Consider the following 23,301-nt stretch of genomic DNA (forward strand, 5'->3'; position numbering starts at 1 on the left):
GATACATGTGAGGTGTTTAACATCGTTACAAGCCTTTTTCTGTTGATTTATTATATTTTTTTGTCTACTAAGGAACAGCGATAAGTCTTCACATTTACAATACTAAAATCAGGGGTTCGATTTCTCTCGGTGGCTACAGCAGATAGCCCAATGTGACTTTGCTATAAAAATATACACACACGCAGCTTTTCCCATGCTACCTTTGCTCCCTGGCGAACTTACAATGCTAAAAACCGGGTTTTGAAAATCATGGTGAGCAGAGTCCAGATAGCCCACTGTGTAGCCTTATGCTCAATTTTCAATCATTTTTTCGTACTTAATGGTGAGAATAGTAAAACTAGGAAACAAAAATATAAATTTTGGCAGAGTTGGACCCATCTGCAACTAATACAGTTTTATTTGTCTAACACGGTAGATGGCGTTTGAAATGTGTTGTCTTCATATGCGTTAGATGCAGTTAATTTAAGGGAGCTTAAGAGAAAACGTAAACATTTGAGTGATAACTGATTGCTTTGATTGCATCTTTATTTTAGGGTTTAGTACAGTAGATGTGACGGCCTAGATGAACCAACAGGTCCCTTGTTGTTCTTATATTATATTATGAATATTTAATTGTCGTATTTTATATGTTGCAAGTTTGATTGAAAAATACAATCATGTAGGATACGATTTGTATACTTTATAAACACTTTTTACATCGGTGGCAACAATAACATTATGTATATTCCTCAGACGGTGGTAATTCCATATATGGTAAAGTTAGTTAATGTTTCTATTGGTAGTTTTGTGGAGGACGTCTTGCTATTTGTGATAACACTGCACAACAAAGGTTTTGCTTCTTGAACATTGTTGGGTGTTCCTTAAAGATTTTTGGCTGCTGATCACGAAAAATCACATTCAAATTTGTCCATCATGTACCCTTTCATCTAAATCTTCAGTTTTGCTACAATGGAAAAGCCATATCAGGGCAACTAGAATCCGTCAATGCTTGATTACTACTGTTGGACACTGCAACGTGATGCACCGGACATTTAATACAAACGAAAATCAGGAGCAAAACACTTTTAATTATGTTGAACTTAATAGCGTATTAGAAATATAAACGCAATTAAGTACGTTATTGCCGGTAAACAGTTAACTGTCTACTTCTCAGAGTTCCTACGTGATGAAGCAAAACCAAAACCATATATGTGCATACCCACCAGCAATCAGCAAAAACTTTTCAGGAAGCAAAACTTTTCAAACAAAATTGTTGTGCAGCGTAACTGATCTTGAATAAAATTACGTCGTGTATATCCGAGATATCAGCAAGTTGTCTCCAGGTGCATAAAATTCACGAAATTTTAAAACCTTTTAAAATGCACCAGAAATGAATTAATAACTGAATATTGTATTCAATTAATTAGTGGTTTAATTCCAGCAGCGAAACTTTATTCTCACACACAAACATTTCAAGATATTTTTACTGGAATTCCGAACTTAAAGAAAACACAAGTTTGCAAAATCTGAAAAAAAAGGTCTTATGAATTACGAAAAAAATTAACTTACATGAAAGTAGCCAAAGCTGTTTTTATATCTGAAATATTCAGATATTTGTGGCGTCACAAAATTCTAGTTAATGCGGAGTTGATGTTTCTGTAACTGAAGTCACAGAAGGAGAAACGTACAGCGTTGTTCCACGCAGGCCTATGAAATACCCAAATACATGTAGAGACAATTTTACTTCTATATTATAAGTGTATTTCGCAAGAGCAGCTTAAAAAATAGAAGCATGGTTTAAATTAACAACTTGCCAAACGAGGAAAATCTTGCTTTTATATTCCTTATCCTTAAAAAGTGGTTGCAATAGAAAGTCTGACCTTGAGGGTATTCCCCAAGTCATTATATAAGTACAGAATCAACGTATCACTTATAAGCAAAAAATAACTAGGCAGTAACTTTAACTTTGAGGTAACATAAAATTCTAAAATAAAATACCATACAGATTTATCTTTTAATCAGCTAAAAAATAAGATTAAAGAACTGCAAGATAGATATGTTATAGTTCTTACTGATAAAGCTAACTGTGATATTCGTATAAGTTGCAAAATAATAATACACAAAAGTTTAAAATTGTCAAACAATCCAAAGATACAATAATTAATAATTTCGTTAAAGCTTATCATAAACTTTCTTCTAAACATAATTCTTATGTAGAGTTCCCATTTCTTTATGCTATTCCAAAAATTGCATGAATCTCCAAATAAATTTAGATTTATTTCCGATTCAATCGGCCCGGCATGGCCAGGTGGTTAGGAAACTCGACTCTTTCTCCGAGGGTCGCGGGTTTGAATCCCCCTCACACCAAACATGCTCACCCTTTCAGGTCAATCCCACTATTTGTTGGCAAAAGAGTAGCCCAACAGTTGGTGGTGGGTGGTGATGACTAGCTGCCCCTCTTCTAGTCTCACACTGCTAAATTAAGGATAGATAGCGCAGATAACCCTCGTGTAGCTTTGCGCGAAATTTAAAACAAACTAATTCAATAAAAATTATTATTAAATAAATTACTTGATAAAATAGAAAATGTAAGTATTAATAATCAAAGACTTACGTTTTGGATAATAAAAAATAACCAACCTATTTTAGAATATCTAAGAAAGTGTGAGCAGTTAAATAGTATTCAAACATTAGATTTTACAACATTATATACCACAATACCATTAAAAGATTTAATCTTTCTTTTAAATTCATTAATAGAACAATATTATTATTCTTTTATTGAGCTGAAAAAAAGAAAATATAGTTCCAAAACCATAACAGATATATTAAGTTTCTGTATTTATAATAATTTTATATTTTTCAACAAACAGGTTTATAAACAAGCGATAGGAGTTCCAATGGGAGCTAACTATTAAATTGTGTAGAGAATTTGTATTGAAAATATATTTATTGAAAACTATGCAGATCCAGATATTTTTACTTAAGCTACAGATACACTACATGACTAAAAGTATATTGGCACCCCTTCTAATTAGCCACATCCATTGGAAACAAGTGAATAAAATTAAGCATATAGCCATGCAATCTCCATAGACAAACATTGACAGTAAAATGAGTCGTACTGAAGAGCTCAGTGACTTTCAACGTGACACTGTCATAGGATATCACCTTTCTAACAAGTAAGTTCGTCAAATTTCTGCCTAGCTAGAGATGCCCCGCTCAACTGTAAGTGCCGTTATTGTAAAGTGGAAACGTCTAGGAGCAACAACAGCTCAGCCAAAAAGCGATAGGCCACACAAGCTTAGAGAATAGGACCACCGAGTGCCGAAGTGCGTAAAAATCGTCTATCCACAGTTGCAATATTCGCTACCGAGTTCCAAATTGCTTCTGGAAGCAATCTCAGCACAAGAACTGTTCCCCGGGAATTTCATGAAATGGGTTTCCATAGCCGAGCAGCCGCAACAAGCCTAAGATTACCATGCGCAATACCAAGCGTCGACTGGAGTGCTATAAAGCACACCGCAATTGGACTCTGGGGCAGTGGAAACACGTTCTCTGGAGTGATGAATCACGATTCACTATCTGGCAGTCTGACGAACGAATCTGGGTTTGGCTGATGCCAGGAGAACTCTACCTGCCTGAGTGTATAGTGCCAACTATAAAGTTTTGTGGAGGAGGAATAATGGTCTGGGGCTGTTTTCATGGTTTGGGCTCTTTAGTTCCAATGAAGGAAAATCTTAATGCTACAGCATTCAATGACATTCTAGAGAATTGTATGTTTCCAACTTTGTGGAAACACTTTGGGGAAGATCCTTTTTTATTTCAGCATAACAATGTCCCATGCACAAAGCAAGGTACATAAAGACATGATTTGCCGAGGTTGGTGTGGAAGAACTTGACTGACCTGCACAGAGCTCTGACCTCAACCCCATCGAACACCTTTAGGATGAATTGAAACGCTGGCTGCGATCCAGGCCTTCTCGCCCGACATTAGTGCCCAACCTCACTAATGCTCTTGTGGCTGAACAGGAGTGAATCCCCGTAGCCATGTTCTAAAATCTAGTGAAAAGCCTTTCCAGAAGAGTGGAGGCTGTTATAGAAGCAAATGGGGCACCTCCATATTAATGCCCATAGTTTTGGAATGAGATGTTCAACAAGCACATATGAGCGTAATGGTCGGGTGGCCACATACATTTGGCCATGTAGTGTATATCGATGATTTAATTAACATAAATAATTTTGAAATATATAATGCTATTGACACCATTAATCCAATGGAATTAGAAATTCAAAATACTTCAATTTCTAATAAAGATACGCATTATTTAGATTTAGAAGTTAATTTAAAGTAGTTGATAAAAAAGGATATCAATATAAATATTTTTGATAAAAGAAAATACTTTTCCAATTTAAGATTTACCCTCCTTACATAGTAATGTGCTATACCCTACCTATTATAAATATTATATTAATAATGTTGATATGCTGATACGAAAATTAATAAATATTTAATGGATTTAATAAAGAAATTTTAGATAAAAATCATTAAATTATTCTGAAATAAATACAAAGAAAGTAAAATCAGAGAAACTCTGCTTAAATTATATTTAGTTAAAAATAAGGTAATCTAAGAACTTGGCACTACTTTTTGCGAATGTATACCTTAACCAGCATATAAAAGAACGACAGTCACACTAATTTATCAGTCGGGGTATCTTCTGTATCACCCAACAGCAAATTATTTGAGGCTTTTGGTTTTACAGCTTTTTATCCTATTGTGTTTTTTTTTGGGGGAGTGTCATTATTTAATCTCTTCCCAGACCACCAACGGCCCTTTGTGACCAGCCTGCAGCATAATCTGGTACACTTAACATTCTTTCGGTTTAGTTTTTAAGTCCTAGCCTTGCACGAAATTTAATTTCATGAGTATGGCGAAGATAAAGGCTCTTCTGAGCGAAATACCTGCCACGATTTTTATTCGTTATTATTAAGCTATCACTTTACTGGTGTCGTGTTAATCAGTGCCTCTACTATAGTGGGGGCAGTAATACGAAATGCAAGAGGTAAGTTTTACCTTACTTGCCCTCAAATGGGAGTACCTTATTTTCATTATTTATTTATCTTTTGTATGTTAATCTTTTTCTTATCTTAACTCTGGAGTCATCTTCTCCTAACTGTCTACAGGCAGACGAACTGTATGTAGGCATACATATATGTCAAGCATTGTGGGCTTGAAAACTCACATCCCGCTCTTCTAATTTTCTTATGAGAGATCTAGCGAATTGGAAGTTAAGACTGATGGATGGTGCATTCCCACCGCAATTTGTGTCCTTCTTCTTTAATCACCTCCACAACCTAGGATACAGTTTATAATCCAGTGTTGTAGCTTGTACACTAGGATGCTTTTTAAAAATATGCAGCGTATTTTGTTTCGTGTTAATGTGTTTTGTTTATGGCTTAAAAATTTATGGTTATAGTATATTATATAATGCTTTGAAATACGTTAATTGCCATGGGCGATTAAAATCACTTCTATAAAACAATAATGAACTTAATACAAAACAAACATGTTTATTGGACTAAAATCCTAAATCTTTCCTCCACTAGTATTCCTTGTTGTCATCCTTAAGTTATAATGTCTTGTCACAGCACCCAAACGCGGTGAGATAGTCCATCTATCAGACAAAAGTGGTTAGAGCGCTCGACGTGTAATCTGAGGGTCGTGGGTTCAAATCCCCGTCATACCAAACATGATCGCCCTTTCAGCCGTGAAAGCGTTATAATGTAACGGTCAATTCTACTATACGTTGGTAAAAGAGTACCCCAAGGGTTGGCGGTGGGTGGTGATGACTAGTTGCATTCCCTCTAGTCTTAACACTGCTAAATTATGGGCGGCTAGTACAAATAGCTTTACGCGAAATTAAAAAAAAAAAAGACAAAATGCCGATGCTGTTTTAAAATCGCCAATAACTATGGAGGACCATTTAGGTTTAGCAGCTTGAACCCACAACATCTCAGCTCTTACTGTTTTTTGCTGTCTGCAAACAGTTGTGGGAAGGAGGCAGTTACCCTTAATATTTAGATACAACATTAACAAAAAATAAAACTGCCCTAAAATTCTACAATGTGTAACTTCAACCTTCCATTCCTTTTATTTACTATATTTTTTTATCTTATTAAATAAAAGGTTGGAGGTTGGTTTCAAGTTTAAATTCTTGTTGTGACAACCTGCAAAACTCTCCTGTCTTATTACATATTTGTCACAAAATGTACAGTTTTGAATTAGGCCCTCTGGATAGTTTCTATTTAACAAAAATATTCAATCTAATATTTCTTTTCTTTGCTATTAACAATTCTCTTTGCTAACGCATCTATGGTGGTCATCTAAAAAAGGAAGTGAATTTGTTGGTTTATAATAAATATCAGTTTCTAAGGAGTTATAAGATATTTCAATCACTATATCCAAATAATGTACACAACGTTTCGACTGTGAATTTTAAAATTGATTTATGTATTTCCACTCTATTAAATTGGCTGTTATATTTTTGAGTAAAATAAATAATTTATTCTAATACGTCATTATCATAATCTTGCAATTCTAAGAACTATGAGTTAAAACATACAGTAAGTTTTTAACGTTATGTTGGCCAAACCAAAATTTTAAGATGTAGAACGAATAAGCATGAGTTTTATTTTAAAAGCCCAGATCGGAGACCATGAGCCCTCCCTGTGCGGCACAGTTACATGTCTGTGGACTTGTAACACTAGAAACGTTGTTTCAATATCAGCGGTGAACAGAGTACAAATACCTCATTGTGTAGCTGTGTGATTAATTACAAGGAAACTGAGTCCATTAAGGTACTCCGATATTTTTACAATTGTATCTTAAGTTACTATGGTATGTTACACAAACCTTTCTTTTTCCATTTTGGTCTTGTGATAATCAACGAAAAATATTACACACGAAAGTATGTAATAAAAACCGTATAACTGAAAATTTGTATATATATCTTCCCATGGGCGTAATGAACCTCCATACCAATTTTATGTAGCTCGGCATGGCCAGGTGGGTTAAGGCGTGAGACTAGTAACCTGAGGGTCGCGGGGTCGCATCCTCGTTGCACCAAACATGCTCGCCTTTTCAGCCGTGGGGGCGTTATAATGTTACGATCAATCCCACTATTAGATGGTAAAAGAGTAGCTCAAGAGTTTGCAGTGAGTAGTGATGACTAGCTGCCTTCCCTCTAGTCTTACACTGCTAAATTAGGGACGGCTAGCGCAGATAGCCCTCGAGTAGCCTTGTGCGATATTCAAAAACAAAAAAACTATTTGATGATCTATCGACACCCTGCGAAGTAGTTACATGGACACAAACAGTACTTCTATATTTGTATAGATATATTCTGGTTCGCTTCTTACTTGTTCACTTTTGATTGGATTTTAAAAAATATTGGATAACCTATCGTTTTGTACGTTTTAATTTCAACAGATGTATTATCCTGACTGCATCTATAATGTTTCTAGTTAATTTTTACATCATAGCTTCAAATCTTCACTTGAAACAGAGACAAGAGGTCAACATGATTTTTGTAAGATTTCCTTGTGTATTAACTAGTTTAGCATTAAAAATAGTTCTTCTAAGAAGAAATTACTTTACATAAGGAAATATTTTCACACAAACAGATGAAAAAATTTGTTTTCAAGTGAAGATTTCTATTTAATAGGTAGACAGATGATAAAATTTGTATCATTCCAAAGTTCTAATAGTAAATAATCAATGAAAGGCAATTTAAGTAACTTTTATTGCTTGTCGAATATTGTGATAAGAAAAATAGACGCTTACGTACAATCGACTCCCTATTTTAAGGTTTAATTGAAAACTGAACTATCAATATATTTCCATGTTACAAACGTTCCATTATAAATATACAAACGACATTAAAAATGTCGCGAAAGTTTAAATAAGAATGAAACAGAAGTGAATGTCAGGTTTTTATTTCATTTAACCATTACTACTAATGTCATCTTCTCAATCCTCTAGATGTAAAACTTTTATAGCTTTCAAAGATTTTGTGTGGTGACAGTCAGAACAATGAAAACATCGTACTTGTTTGATTCGATCACATGCTGTGAAACATCCAATATTTTCTCTATTGTGATAACCTTTCTTATTGTTTCAATAGAAAGTACGAAATATTAGTATGTTATATTAAAATTACTTTCAATATGCAAATCAGGAAGTCACATGACAACCACAGTTGATTGTTGTTGTTGTTTTGAATTAAGCACAAAGCTACACAATGGGCTATCTGTGCTCTGCCCAGCACAGGTATCAAAACCCGGTTTTTAGCGTTGCAAGTCCGCAGACATACCGCTGAGCCACTGGGGGTTAACCACAGTTGATATATAATCATGATGGAACGGCAATAACAGAACTACATTTTGACTTTGCACCAAAATTTGATTGCAACAGACCCAAAGTATTAATGCGCTAAATCATCAAAATGTGTTCAAGAAGTGAATATCCCTTGTGCTCAGTGGGGTTTGTAAAACAAAGCTAAATGTGTTAACGACAAGCATCAGGTCAAAAAGAAACGTGCAACAAACAGTATTCCAACCATGGTAATCAAAGTTCTGCTTTTTGTAACAGATGAGAATCCGTAAAACAGAGGTCAACGACTAGAGCTGTCTACGTGCCTGAGAGCAACAGTACTCACCATAATTAAACTTGATTTACGTATGAAAGTGTCACAAGTAACTTGTATATGAATTGCTTCTACAACATACCTGGCCCAGCATGGCCAGGTGGGTTAAGACGTGCGACTCGTAATCCAAGGGTCGCGAGTTCGCATACCCGTCGCGCCAAACATGATCGCCCCTTTTAGCCGTTTGGGGGTTTTAATGTGACGGTCAATCCCACTGTTCGTTGGTAAAAGAGTAGCCCAACAGTTGGCGGTGGATGGTGATGACTAGCTGCCTTCCCTCTAGTCTTACACTGCTAAATTAGGGATGGCTAACGCAGATAGCCCTCGATTAGCTTTGCGCGAAAATCAAAACAAATCTACAATACACCTGTTTAGTTATCGCTTAACTCGAACAGTTGCTATCTCGCGCAAAGACATAAAGGTAAAGCTGCCTCGAGAAATGGTTACGGATTTCTATGCGATATTTTTGCATGAACGTGACGCGACAGCAAATGTGGTAATACAAACTGCAATGAAATGGTGAGGCTATCATTTTAACATAATGTACTCAATCCGTCGAGGACTAAGAATGAAAAAGACAAGAATTACTTCTATTATTATCCTCAGAGTTAATTTTATTATTATTCTCGTTGAACAAGAAGGAAAATTCTGTACCTATAAAACAGGGAAAAGTTGCCAAGGCTATCGGGAATGGGCATTGCTTATCAAATATTAAACAACCCTCTTTCCTCTCTCCGTTTTTGTGTACTTCCAATATAGTGATGGTAGACTGCATTGACAACTGTAGTCTAACGCTAACAAAAAAGTAGTTACAATGGTGTTGTTTGAGCAAAATAATTGTTTGTTTTTCGAATTTCGAAAAAAGCTATACAAGGGTTAATTTAGCAGAGTAAGATTAGAGGGAAGGCAGCTAGTCACTACCACCCACCACCAATTCTTACGATACTCTTTTTACCAACGAATAGTTGGATTAATCGTAGGGTTATAACTCCCCACGGCTCAAAGGACGAGCATGTTTGTGACGGAGATTCGAACCCGCGATCCTCAGATTACGAGAACAATTCTTACGTATAAACATACTGATTCTAACAGTTCAGACACACTGCTGTGCCACTGTTGGACATAATAATTTAAGTTTACCATATATGCGAAGTTCTTGTGGTATTCAAATTCTGTCTTAAAACAAAGAAGTAAACATAAAAAGCCACACACCTAGCGTCTACACGTTTAGTAAACTCGTATAGTGACGTATTCCGAAAGATAATTTTTAGATTTTATTACTCTGGCTCAGGTCTTAAAGTATATTGACACCTGCATACACAAAATGCACTATTGATTATGTGTGTGAAGTCAGCCCTAATTTAGATATGAGTTGAATAAATACAGAGACGATCTTCAGATTCCAACAGTCTTTAACAGCGAGTATAACCACATTTAACAACAGTGTCAGTCTGTTATAACCTTCAGAATTCAAGATGTGCAAGTTAATCTGAACATTAGTGTGTTAACTGCCTTAGGTTTCATTAAATCTGTTTTTGCACCAAAGTTTACTTTAAAATGCCATGACTAGCTGCCTTCCCTCCAGACTTACACTACAAAATGAGGGACAGCTAACACAAATGACCCTCGTGTAACTTTGCGCGAAATTCCAAAAACAAACAAATACCACGAGTTCACGGATTTCTGTTTTCTCAAACCAGTAATAAATCCCATAAGTTGCGTGCATTATAAGAAAACTTTTATACAAAATAGATTTAATACATTTTCCTTCAGAGGATTTCGTAGAGTTTTTGTGTACGTTACTGGTTGGGGAAATGGAATTTTCATTTACCTCACTTCACGTGCGAAGGTTCACCATAACTTATTTTGAGTTTTTAAAACAGGCAAAAATGAGACAAGCAAAATCACACGAATGTTTGGTTGGTGTTTGTTCATTTTACTTTGAATATCACAGAAAATAAAGTGTAGAAATATACGGTTACTTAATAAACATATACCCTCGCATATATTCTAGTAAATTCTGACAAAAAATGTTCAATGAAAGAGAAAATGTGGTCAATGTTTCAGCTCAATATTCTTTTTTAATTATTACATTATAACAGTTTTAACCACGACTGAGCTTTCCGAAATTACAGTGATGTTTTTAGTAAGGTTAATAGTGCTACACGATCCAGCTAGCATTTAGGGTTATTTCAAGTGATCTGAATGAATGAAATTCGGTAGAATTTCTTAAACGAAAAACAAGAAGACAACAACTAAATATACTCTTCAAAACAAGAAACGCAAAAGGGATATTTTTGTTATTTTAAAGAGAAATATATGTAATAACGTTACAAGCTCAGAGTATGTGATGTTACACGTGTTAAGGCACTGATTGTCAGACCCAAATGACAATAAAAGTTGTGCACTTTGAAAACGGAGGAAAACATCGGATTTTTCGCCAAAACGCATGCGTGTCCAATAAATTTGTTTGAGAGATCTGCATGTTCTGCAAGTGCAACATGTGCAAAATCCCTATAAAAGTGACGGGTTCTCGGTTTCTATAGCTCAGTGTTAAGCCACCGACACGCAATACAGTTACGCCAAGACTGGCTGAAGCACAACGCAACAACGCCAATGGTCGCTTGGAAGCAGGTGAATCTCGATCAGATGTTACCAGAGCTGTGAATGTCCACCCAAGCACCATCAAAAGACTATGTAATCGTCACCAACAACATGGAACAACTCGTGACCGTCCACGATCTGGCAGACCTCGTGTGACTACGCCCGCTCAAGATCGCAACATCCGGTTACGTCACCTTTGGGATAGGACCACCACTGCGACGTCTACTGCCTCAACGATACCAGGGCTACGTAGGATTTCCGATCAGACCGTACGCAACCGTCTACGAGATGCAGGAATCCGACCTCGACGTCCAGTCAGAGGCGTCATTCTCACCCAGCAACATCGTCAAGCACGGCTGCAGTGGACTCGGGCACATCGGGTATGGTCTCATCGACGATGGAGGCATGTTTGGTTCAGCGATGAATCACGTTTTATGCTTCGTAGGCAGGATGGAAGGACCCGTGTTTACCGTCGCCGAGGTGAACGTTTTGCAGCAAACTGTCTGCAGGATGTTGACAGATATGGTGGTGGCAGCGTCATAATGTTGGCTGCCATCGCCTACAATGCCAGAACAGACCTTTTGCACATTCGAGGGAATCTTACGGCTCAACGATACGTCGACGAGATTCTTAGGCCTCATGTGCAACCCATCATGGTGAACGTCAACGACGTTTTTCAACATGGCAACGCCCGTCCTCACACAGCCCGACTCACCACTGCCTTCTTGAGACACCACAACATCAACGTTCTTCCCTGGCCCTTCACATCACCAGATTTAAACCCCATCGAACATCTTTGGGACGAGTTGGACCGACGTCTGCGACGGCGACAACCTCAACCGCAGACTCTACCTCAGCTTGCAGCAGCTTTGCAGGCTGAGTGGACAGCCATTCCACAGGATGTGATTCGTCATCTCATCGCTTACATGGGCAGAAGATGCCAAGCAGTTATTGATGCTTACGAGGGGCATACTCGTTATTGACGTTGAGTGACGTTAAACTGCACCTTGTGAGCGTGGACTTCGCCTTTGCAGACTTTGGATGTTCAGCAGTGAATGTGCAAAGTTTCACACATGTCATACAGAACTACCCGGAGAAAACTTGTTAACAATTTGTCTCATATTTTGCCTTTTGCGTTTCTTTTTATGAAGAGTATATTAATAAAAATGTGACATTACCAAATATATGTAGATTATACTGTGGTGGTACCATAATGAGTATTACACTGTCCTTCTTATAAACAGTAATTATATGATGCATCTCTGACTCAGCTAGCATGTCAAATCGACTGAGATATCTTGATATAAGTTCTTCCCTCATCCGACCTGGACCAACGATTTAACTTAAACCATTACATTCACAAAACATATCTAATACATTTCAAGCATGTGTCACATGATTTCTGGTCTGGACCACAAAAGTAGTAGCAAACGACTTGTTTTTGTATAATGAAAACAACTCAAACCTTTTTGAAGTGACTCGTTTTTGGGATCTACACCAGGATATCAAGCTGGCTTGTGGGGCAGGTGTTAAAAGACAATGGACAAACTATCAAATTTAAACACTCGTTATGAGTGCTGTGATAATAAGATACTTTACTATGTTACAATAGCGTTGCTGGATCCACAAATACAACTTAATAGCCAAATCTCGCTGAAATAGAATTCATTCATATATTTTAACCAGTTAATTGTTCAACAAACACCAAGTCGTTATTTGTTGCTATTCAACTGTTCTTGAAAAAAAGAAACAACTCTCTACAAGTGCATAACTAATGCTAATTGTTGAAGCGATTTTAAGAACTGTTTATTTTGTGTTTGTATATCATATCAACCTCCAGTGGGACTGCAGTAAGTTTATCAACTTACAACGTTAAAATTCTATGTTCGATAAATAGTTGTAATATATTTTCATAGTATTTTAGCGTTATACGCCGTCAAGCTAGGCCCGGCATGGCCAAGCGCGTTAAGGCGTGCGACTCCTAATCTGAGGGTCGCGGGTTCGCATCCCCGTCGCGCCAAACATGCTCGCCCTTTCAGCCGTGGGGGCGTTATAAAGTTACGGTCAATCCCACTGTTCGTTGGTAAAAGAGTAGCCCAAGAGTTGGCGGTGGGTGGTGATGACTAGCTGCCTTTCCTCTAGTCTTACACTGCTAAATTAGGGACGGCTAGCACAGATAGCCCTCGAGTAGCTTTGTGCGAAATTCAAAAACAAAACCGCCAAGCTAACCGCTGAGGCGTCATCAAACTGAAATGATAATAATAAAACTGTTTCCTAATAACACTTTCTTTTGCACAGGGATAACTTCAAACAGTAACTTTTGTACACATACTTTTGTTTTCTGGGCAATAACTTCATAACTTATCGTCATGTATTCTGTACTAAAACCAAGATCTGGAATGGTAATAACTACATAACTTATCGTAACGTACTCTGTATTAAAACCAAAATCTCAATGGCCAAAATTTCATGACATAACAAACGTAATGTGCTCTGTACTCAAACAAAGATCTAGGGGTCTAAAATCGAGCAACACTCTACGCAATTCGAGGAAATTGAGTAGCACACAAGCACAGCTATGTCAGCTTGATCATTACAACTTCAATTAATAGTGCTACATAAATCCTAAATATTTCTATTTTAACGTCCGCAAGCGTTACACAAGTCCTAAATATTTCTATGTTAACGTTCACAACTATTAAACAAATCCCAAACATTTCTATTTTAACGTCCATACATCGTAAAGTTTCAGTTAGTTTTTTAAAAATGTGTCTTTCCTACACTATGAAAGCAAGCAGGATCTAAAGAGGACGTTTTAATACAAGTCGTACATATAATCTATTTTTCTAGATTTCTAAACTAAACGAGAACTGGAACTGCTTTCACCTCATCTTACTTTTCAAAGATATATAAAAAAATTATTTGTTTGTTATTGAATTTCACGCAAAGCTACACGAGGGCTATCTGCAAAGGTCCCCACGGCAAAGAGAGCATCATGTTTGGTATGATGGGGATTTGAACCCGTGACCCTCGGATTACGAGTCGAGTACCTTATCCACCTGACCATGCCGTGCCCATATAAAAATTAATAAAAACCCATGAATTGACCTAACGACGTATCGGTTATTCACTACTAAATGACGATCTGACATGGTCAAGTGGTTAGAATGCTGGAATCGCAATCTGATTGTCGCAGGTTTGAATCCCGGACACCGAACGTGCTTGCCTTCTCAGCTATGGGGTGTTCTAATGTTACGGTCAATCATATTATTGGTTAGTAAAATAGAAGTCCAAGAATTGATGGTAGGTGGTGATGACTAGTTGCCTTCCTTCTAGTCTTCCACTGCTAAATTAGGGACAACTAACGCAGATAGCCCTCCTGTAACTTTGTGCAAAATTTGAAACAAACGAAACCACAACCAAATGTCCCCAAAAGGATCTATATCCCGCTAAAGTCGTCGCGAAAATGTTTCTAAAACGGGCGAAAGGGATCGAAAGTGTACCTAACTCTCCCAGATCCACAGAAATCGGACCTAAAAAAAATCCGATACGAAGAATGACGTTACTTCTAAACAAATAAAACCGTTGGCTTTTATCAGTTAAAAAAATTAATAAAACTTACCTTTACTAAAACAAAGTTCACCAGTACACTGAGGGAGATTTTTTCCTTACATCTGATTATTTAACTTTATGAAATTAAATAATATTCGCCATAATATTTTTTTCACTATCAGGTCATCATAATGAAAACTTACTAAGCAGCGAAGAATGTGTTTCTGTCAAGTTGTATTTAACGTCAGTATTGCTTCAGCGTTTTTCGTCTGGTTTTTTAAAGCGTAAACAACTAAATCTTGCGCGTTCCTATGACCTACTTAAAGGTTATGGTAGTTACCGAGAAAAACTGGCGTTGAGAGTGTCAGGTCACCTCTTACGTGCATGCAACCACACACCGTCATAAACGAAACTTCTAGAACAAATGTTACTTAACTTGTACTGGGACAACGAGAAACAGATAAAAACACTGTCCAATTAAAATGGTTTTGAAATTAACTGGAGCATTTGGCAGACGAGTAGTTTAGATTAAGATTTATATACAAGTTGTTTTGTTCTTAAACAACTGCAATTAATATTTATATAAACTTCGAACCATTTTAAATTCATTTTTCAGTTTCCATAACAATCGATTAGAAGAAACACATATTCGCACAAGGTTAGGTAATTCTACTTTTTATATTTCAGTATGAACAAAACACGTTAATTACAAAAACAAAACACCTAAAAAAATCATAAAGAATATGTTTTCTGATCTTTTACACGAAGGTTACTGATGTTAATGTTAAACATTACCAAACACAAAGTGCAATATCTGTTTAGTGTTATAAATCGGAAAGGAAGATAACATTACAAAATAACCACAAAAACTAGTCGAATCCTGTACACCGATATTATGTATTTTTTCTTGGAAACTTAATGGTATTATTGATAAGTGATTTTAAAGCTGAATAGCCAAATACAAAACGCGAAAACATACTTTTAGGTACTTTCTAAACCTCTTTTATTTGAGTTTTAATAAATGAGTTTATTCTGTAGTATGAATTGCCGTAGGAACTCAACTAGCCGCTTCAATTTCCTTATGGGTTATTGTAAGATCCTAAAGTTTGCAATCTTGAAACAATTGGTGATAGACTGAATTGTCTCGTCTCGTACACCGATTATACTTCTAAAATTTTCTAGTTGAAAAGAAACAGTAAAAAAAGTATAAAATTGTATTAGTAGTAAACTAAAAACAGTACGAAATGCTATAAGATTCTATAATACAGGGTGTTCGGAAAGTCACTGTGCAGTTTTGAAAGCAGCGATAACAGCATTCATTCAGTCTATTTCAAGCCAGCAACTGATAGCGGTGTTTAGAAACAAAATAAGAAGGATCCAAGCCTGTATTGATGCCAACAGGGATCGCTTTCAGCATTGTTTATAATTGTCATTCATTTTTACCTCCTGTATTCTATATTGAAACATGTGTGTTAATAAATATATAAGTGCACAGTGACTTTCTGAACACTCTGTACTTTTAGGTTTAATCCAGTTAACACAGAGACGGTACAAATGTACAAAACAACGTTAGTGCTGTACCTAAAATAAAAGTGTATAATGTTTCAAGCATAATACAGTTAAAGTAAACGATTAAAAAGTATAAAACTATTTTAGTATTGTACCCAGAATGGCATAAAATACAACGAAATCGTACAACACTTTTAAGTGTCACACACTTAAACGCAAACATTGAAATTAGAAAAGCCAACTTTTGCGGACATGTGCAAATGTCTCCGACACACAATCTCCACATTGCAAATTATGACACCAGAAAAATCGAAACTGTCTATATAACTACTTGAGACCTGCAAGGAGGTATATTTGTACCAAAACCCATGTAAGTTGGTTGATATACAGATGATTAGTTTACACAAACCACAAATTTTGTTTTCTTCGCTAAAAAATCAAGCAAAAGACAAATTCTGAAATTGTTCACATGTCTTGACTGGAATATGTAAATAATTTTTTTTACTAAATGCCATATATTATGTAAATGATTTCTTTTTACTAAATGCCATATATTATGTGAATAATTACTTTTTACCAAATGCCATATATTATGTAAATAACTTTTTTATTAAATGTCATGTATTATGTAAAGAATTTCTTTTTACTAAATGTCATGTATTACATAAAGAATTTCTTTTTACTAAATACCATGTATTTGTTTTTTTTGAATTTCACGCAAAGCTACAGGAGGGCTATCTACACCAGTCGTCCTTAATTTAGCAGCGTAAGTGTGTTTGTGTGTTTTTCTTATAGCAAAGCCACAAAGGGCTATCTGCTCAGCCCACCGAGGGGAATCGAACCCCTGATTTTAGCGTTGTAAATCCGGAGACATACCGCTGTACTAACGGGGGGCAGCAGCGTAAGACTAGAAGGAAGGCAGCTGGTCATCACTACCCATCGCCTACACTTGAGTTATTATTTTACCAACGAATAGTGGAATTAACCGTACATTATAACGTCTCCACGGCTGAAAGGGCGAGCATGCTTGGTGTCACGGGGATTCGAACCCGCAATTCTCAGAGTACTAGTCGAGTGCCTTAACCACCTGGCCATGCTGGGCCTTAAATGCTATCTACATTGTTCGAAATAATGTCTAAGAAATGGGCCAAAGTTCTGGGATTCTTTTTGTTATCTTTTTCACTCCTTAAATTGACCAAAAATGAGTATATAACCAAAATGGGACCAGTAGAAAAGTAATTTTGAACGAATAATTTTTTTTTTGTAAAGGTTACCCCCCTCACCATGACAGAGGCCCGTAATATGTACAGTTGGGGATTATTTGACTTTTCACCACATAATATCCTTAAAAGAAGAAAACCTCAAATGGAGAAAATGATTGTTGTTTTTGGTTTTTGAATTTCGCGTAAAGCTACACGAGAGCTATCTATGTTAGCCACTCGTAATTTAGCAGTGAAAGACGAGAGAGAAGGCCTATCACCGCTTACCGTTAACTCCTGGGCTGCTCTTTTACTAACAAATAGCGACACTAACCGTAACATAATATCGACTCCACGGCTGAAAGTGCGAGCATGTGTGGTAGGATGGGAATTCGAACATGCAGTCAAGAAAATGAGAGGAAACAAAATCTGGGGGTATTGGACCAATGTATACCCCGAGTACATTTCAAGTCAATCGATCGAGAAGTGAAGTAATTGTGATAAGTGTTTGAAAGAAGAAACTATAGAAAAAGATGAGGCCTCTCTGCCGAGACATAAAAAAATATAAAATTGTTTGAGGATTGTACCCAGAGTAGTATGAAACGCAATAAAATTGTATAATACTTTTAAGTACGATACAGCTGAAATAAACATGTTTAAAAAGTATAAAAACAAATTCAGAAGATAATAAAACAGGTAAAAAAAATTGTCTAACAATACCTGAGTATTAGTATGAATAATGATGTAACATTTCAGGCAATTTTACATGTTAAGTAAACATGATAGAAGGTTTTTTTACTTATCAGGCCCGGCATGGCCAAGCGTGTTAAGGCGTGCGACCCGCAATCTGAGGGTCGCGGGTTCGCATCCCCGTCGCGCCAAAAACATGCTCTCTCTCCCAGCCGTGGGGGCGTTATAATGTCACGGTCAATCCCACTATTCATTGGTAAAAGAGTAGCCCAAGAGTTGGCGTTGGGTGGTGATGACTAGCTGCCTTCCCTCTAGTCTTACACTGCTAAATTAGGGACGGCTAGCACAGATAGCCATCGTGTAGCTTTATGTGAAATTTTAAACAAATATCCATCGGTTGAACAGAATATAAGTAAAGTTTGTTTGTTTTTGACTAACTTAGATATGTAAAACCAGAGGAAAGCCGTTAGTCATCACCACCCATCGCCAACTCTTGGGCTACTATCTTTTCAAAGAATAGTGGAATTGACTGTACATTATAACGCCTACACGGCTGAAAGAGAGAGCATGTTTGGTGTAACGGAGATTCGAACCCGCGACGCTCCGATTGCGAGTCGAGCGCCCACACTACCTCGTCGTTCCGTGCCGCAGATGAATAGTAAGCGCTGTTGTCATTATAAAATCACAAGGCAATTGTATCAAGAGAAATATAAGTATATACCTTCAGTGAAGTAGAAACTGGTAGCGTCGCTATAACAACGTGTTTCCTGGGCTAACTGAAACTCGAGCTGTTCAACATACGGTCCACTATTTTGTTTTACACTTGCAGAGCGTGTACTCCTATATTTAAAACAACGTAAAACGAAATGAGATTAAGGCATCAAAAACTTCAAAACAGCCACTAAAACAACCAATATTCAAACAGATCAGGGATGCCTATATTCTTAGCATTTCTTAAAAAGAAAAAAGACGGAAAATTTTCTTTAGTAATATTTCAGTGATGACCTACTCACTTGTGTAATAGTAGTACTTTTGAGGTTACTAGGGCACACATTATCCACACCTGCAGCAGCCTAACGAAGGTTTTCAGTTAGAGAACAAATCACTGATTACATACAATTAATAATGACCCATTTACAAAAGCGTAAGCCAATTTTGTCTGTTTGTTTTAAATTTCGTGCAAAGCTACACAAGAGTTTGATTTGGTTTTGAATTTAGCGCAAACCTACACAAGGGCTATCTGCGATAGTCGTCCCTAATTTAGCAGTGTAAAACTAGATGGAAGGCGACCAGTCATAACTACCCACCGCCAACTCTTGGGCTACACTTTTACAAACGAATAGTGGGATTGATCGTAATATTATAACTTCTCTACGACTGAAAAGTCGAACATATTTGGTGTGACAGGGATTCGAACCCTCGATCCTCAGATTACAGCAAAGCGCCCAAACCACGTGACCATGCCGGATCTATAAGCTAATTAACGTGCTGTGATATCTGAGGTTTTGTAAACAATGACAGTGTAAACAGTTTCGCAGACACTCGTCAGGTACTGATTTTGTTTTTTTGCTGTTGAACGCAATACTATACATATTGATAGTGGTTCCCATGGTGAAATTGGTTTCTATATAACAACGCATTTAAAGGAAAAATTTTTTACCTTTACCTTCAACGAATTCCTGCTCATTTCGCTGCTACACCTGTGTTAATAATTCACAAGGAGTTCCTTTTGGTGGCGCTCTGCTCTTTGGTGGTTACCAAACACAGACTGGATTTTTGGGTCAACGTTTAAAGCTTTCTACTTAAGCTTGTGAACAAAACCGTTCTTTTAGGGGTTTCGTTAAGTAGCTTTCTCTTCACTTCCCGAGTGTGTATGTGTGTTTTCTTATAATAAATTCACATTGGGCTATATGCTGAGTCCACCAAGGGGATTCGAAATCCCTGATTTTAGCGCTGTAAATCCGTAGACTTACCGCTGTACCACTGGAGGGCTCTCTTCGAGTGTGTTTAGCAAATTTAAAACCCACAAAACTCACGCTAGTCAATTGTAGTGAAGAATAGAAACAATAAATATCAGTGCAAGAGATAAAAAATAACAAAAGTCATCATGGTAACAAGTATAGCTGATTAAAAATAATATTCTTACTTGTAAATATTAGTATGTATTATTTTATAAGTTGGATACCCTACGCTGTTAAGTGTATTTTTTGCCGTCAACCACCAACAAATGAAATATAATGAAACATAGTAGGGAGGTTTAGGTAGGAAAGGTTTAAATAGGAAAACGTAATAAAAGTTATATTTTCATATTATAAACAACACTCACATAATAGTAACAAGAAGTTTTTCATGTTACTTCGTTACAGTTACAAACCATGAATAAACGTTTTATTTTAAGAGTAAAAGTACAACTACCTTCCACCAAATTTCTTCCTATCTGTAACACTCATTTCTACTCTTGATGATGAGAAACCAGCTTAAAGTAAAAAGGTATCTCAGAATGGCTGCTATGGGTTTTAACACTTTTATTGCTTATCAGTAAAAGTGTTAAAATATACCAGTCGTTTCTACTCTTTAATGTCAAGAAATAACATTCCTAATTCTTTTAACATCCAAGAATAACACTCGTTTCTATTCTTTATTATCCAGAAATAACACTCGTTTCTATTCCTTTAATAACCAGGATGGTAGATTTAGATACAGATATAAGTTTAGGATTGTCTGACCTAACACCAACGAAAAGAAAGATCAGAGTACATTTTTATTGGCATAATTTTGTAGGTTAGTTGTATGAGACCAAATTCATACGCATTAATAAACACTCATAAATGTTATTTATTGAGTATTTGTAAAGTAGTTTTGGTTTCAGGGAAAAGGAAATTATTTGTCAACAAGGTATGGGAGCGTATTTATGCTGCAAACTACTAATATACAGTCTCCTAGTTATTCAAACTCACTACTTTTAAAAAGTCGAAGCGTGATTCAGTGTCCATATAAATTACGATTCAGTGTCCATATAAATTACAATGCTGACAGTAGTGCTCTTTTAGTTAATTTATCACGAATAGGGGAACAACTTAAATAAAAATAGATTATTGTTGTAACGAATTCACTGTTATACGTTCATTTTAATTGTTAAGTTTGTTTCACTTTAATATCTATTTAGAAATACGTGTAACTTATGTTGTTAAATATGTACTGGGAAAGTCCCGCCTCTTCTCTAAATTTGTGAAAGATTCTCGAGAGTAAGAATCAACATAAATATCACTATCAATGGACTAAATGAACTTTCTAGAGATTATAAATCGCAACACACGGAGAGAGACAATTTAATAATACTACTGGTTTGCTACAGTTAGCATACTGCATACCTCGGATGTTTTAACTATGATAAACACTTATTAACAGGGAAAACTACAGATATTTGACAAGGAACATTTATATATTTCGAACATTAAAAACCATTCAACTTCATAGAATTAACTTCGTACATTAGTATTTCTGCGAAGATATTGTATAACTTCAGCTGTAAGAAACTTACGTGAGACTAGACTAAAACAGAGATACCTAGCATTCCCAGAAGGTGAAGTGTACCAATGTATCAACATAGAATTACTTTGCTCTCCATGAACCAGCAAAACAAAATTCAGTTCCAAACGAAATATAAGACTCAATATTGTCTGTATGTTTGTAAAACTGTTGTATATAAATCATTACTTGTAATAACCATATTCTAATTGTATTGTTGTTTGTATGTTAAACTATATTTATGTTAAAAAAGAAAATAGTGTGTATTAATCTTGTTGGTAAATATAATAAAGTTGATACATACTGACGGTCAGTTAACATCTAAATTAAAATTGCCGACTATTTGAAATCGCAATACATAACTTACGTAACATAATAAATTGTAAACTCGTCCAAGATAAATTATAGTATGTAACATAATAGATCTGAGACTCGTCCGAAATATAGCATGTAACAAAATAAATTGGGGAATCGTGTTCGAGATCTGAATCAGAGACAAAAATTTGTTCTAAATTAAAATTCAAATCTTACTTAAATTTATTTTGATCAGTGCCAACAAGACTTGATCCTGTCTGACCATCAAGGTTTTCTTGAATTACCCTCCTTCGAACAACTAGAAAAATATAACAAAAGTGAATTGCTCGAAACTGACTACATCTTAGAATTAGAGGCCAAGAAATCAATGAAAAAAAAAAAGAATTTAAAAAGCGTATCTTTAAATACTAGTCGATAATGATTTGTTGTTTGAGTAAGCATTAAAGGAATGCTCTACTAGTGTCTCCACTAGCCAATCAGAGTTGACTAATAAAGATGAGTTAGAAATTCAATTAAAACTTAATCAAATCGAGCTTGAAGAAGCCGAGAAAGAAATTAGGTCGAAAGAAATGCAAATTAGACTCAACTTTGAACTTAATAACATAATAAATCGGATACTTCTTCAAGCTAAAGTATAATACGTAACACTGGTAAAAACCGGTGTGTAAAATAGAAATTGTCTTAATTCATGAATATGATTTTTCCGTCGAAACGTCACATGACAACTCACGAATATTTTTGTTATCGGACACACCAGGATATTATTACTAAGAAAAGAATCTCGAATGGCTTAAAAAACACACAACGATTGTGAGACAAGTTGGAAAAACACGTGAAATTTAAATTTTTAGGAAGTACTAGGTACCATGGATGCTGTGTCGTCAGCCATAACATCGTTACTTCATCACACGAAGACTGATGAACTTCATAATGTTACACCTTTAGTACTTAATGACAGGCCCTAAATAACAGTAACATTTGTCAGTGATTTTTACAATGCGTATGCTCTACATTTGTAATTTAATAATATTGTATCACACTTTCCAAGGGCATCTTTACATGAAAGTAAAGTACAAAATTTTCTTTACTATTTTACTAAAATCCCTTAATGCTGCAAATGTGCGCCAAACTCGTAAAAGTACCTGTGGTACACGTCACTTAAGCCTTATTTAGTAATCAACTAGATTAGATAAGGTTTGGCGTATTTTAAAGAAAAC

General features: G+C 36.0%; 1 protein-coding gene and 1 long non-coding RNA gene across 4 annotated transcripts in view; both read right to left on the bottom strand.

The window, feature by feature from the left end:
* LOC143255934 (acyl-CoA desaturase-like) overlaps positions 1 to 23,301 on the bottom strand; it is a 34,668-nt gene that overhangs the window by 11,279 nt on the left and 88 nt on the right. Inside the window, exon 2 of one of the 2 annotated variants that reach the window (XM_076512379.1) lies at positions 22,301 to 22,382. The gene's annotated coding sequence lies outside the window, so the exon portion shown is untranslated. Of the gene's footprint in view, positions 1 to 14,913; positions 15,103 to 22,300; positions 22,383 to 23,301 lie in introns of those variants that run through there. The other variant, XM_076512378.1, reaches the window with a different exon arrangement.
* Positions 1,549 to 22,993, bottom strand: LOC143255935 (uncharacterized). Of its 2 annotated transcripts, none has more exons than XR_013030929.1 (3): positions 22,950 to 22,993; positions 18,963 to 19,081; positions 1,549 to 1,686 (listed from the first exon to the last, which is right to left on the bottom strand). It is a non-coding gene; the product is annotated as an uncharacterized LOC143255935 (long non-coding RNA). The 2 variants fall into 2 exon arrangements; XR_013030928.1 differs by lacking the exon at positions 22,950 to 22,993 and adding an exon at positions 19,255 to 19,310.

Source organism: Tachypleus tridentatus, chromosome 7 (assembly GCF_004210375.1).
Source record: "Tachypleus tridentatus isolate NWPU-2018 chromosome 7, ASM421037v1, whole genome shotgun sequence".
Classification (NCBI taxonomy): domain Eukaryota; kingdom Metazoa; phylum Arthropoda; class Merostomata; order Xiphosura; family Limulidae; genus Tachypleus; species Tachypleus tridentatus.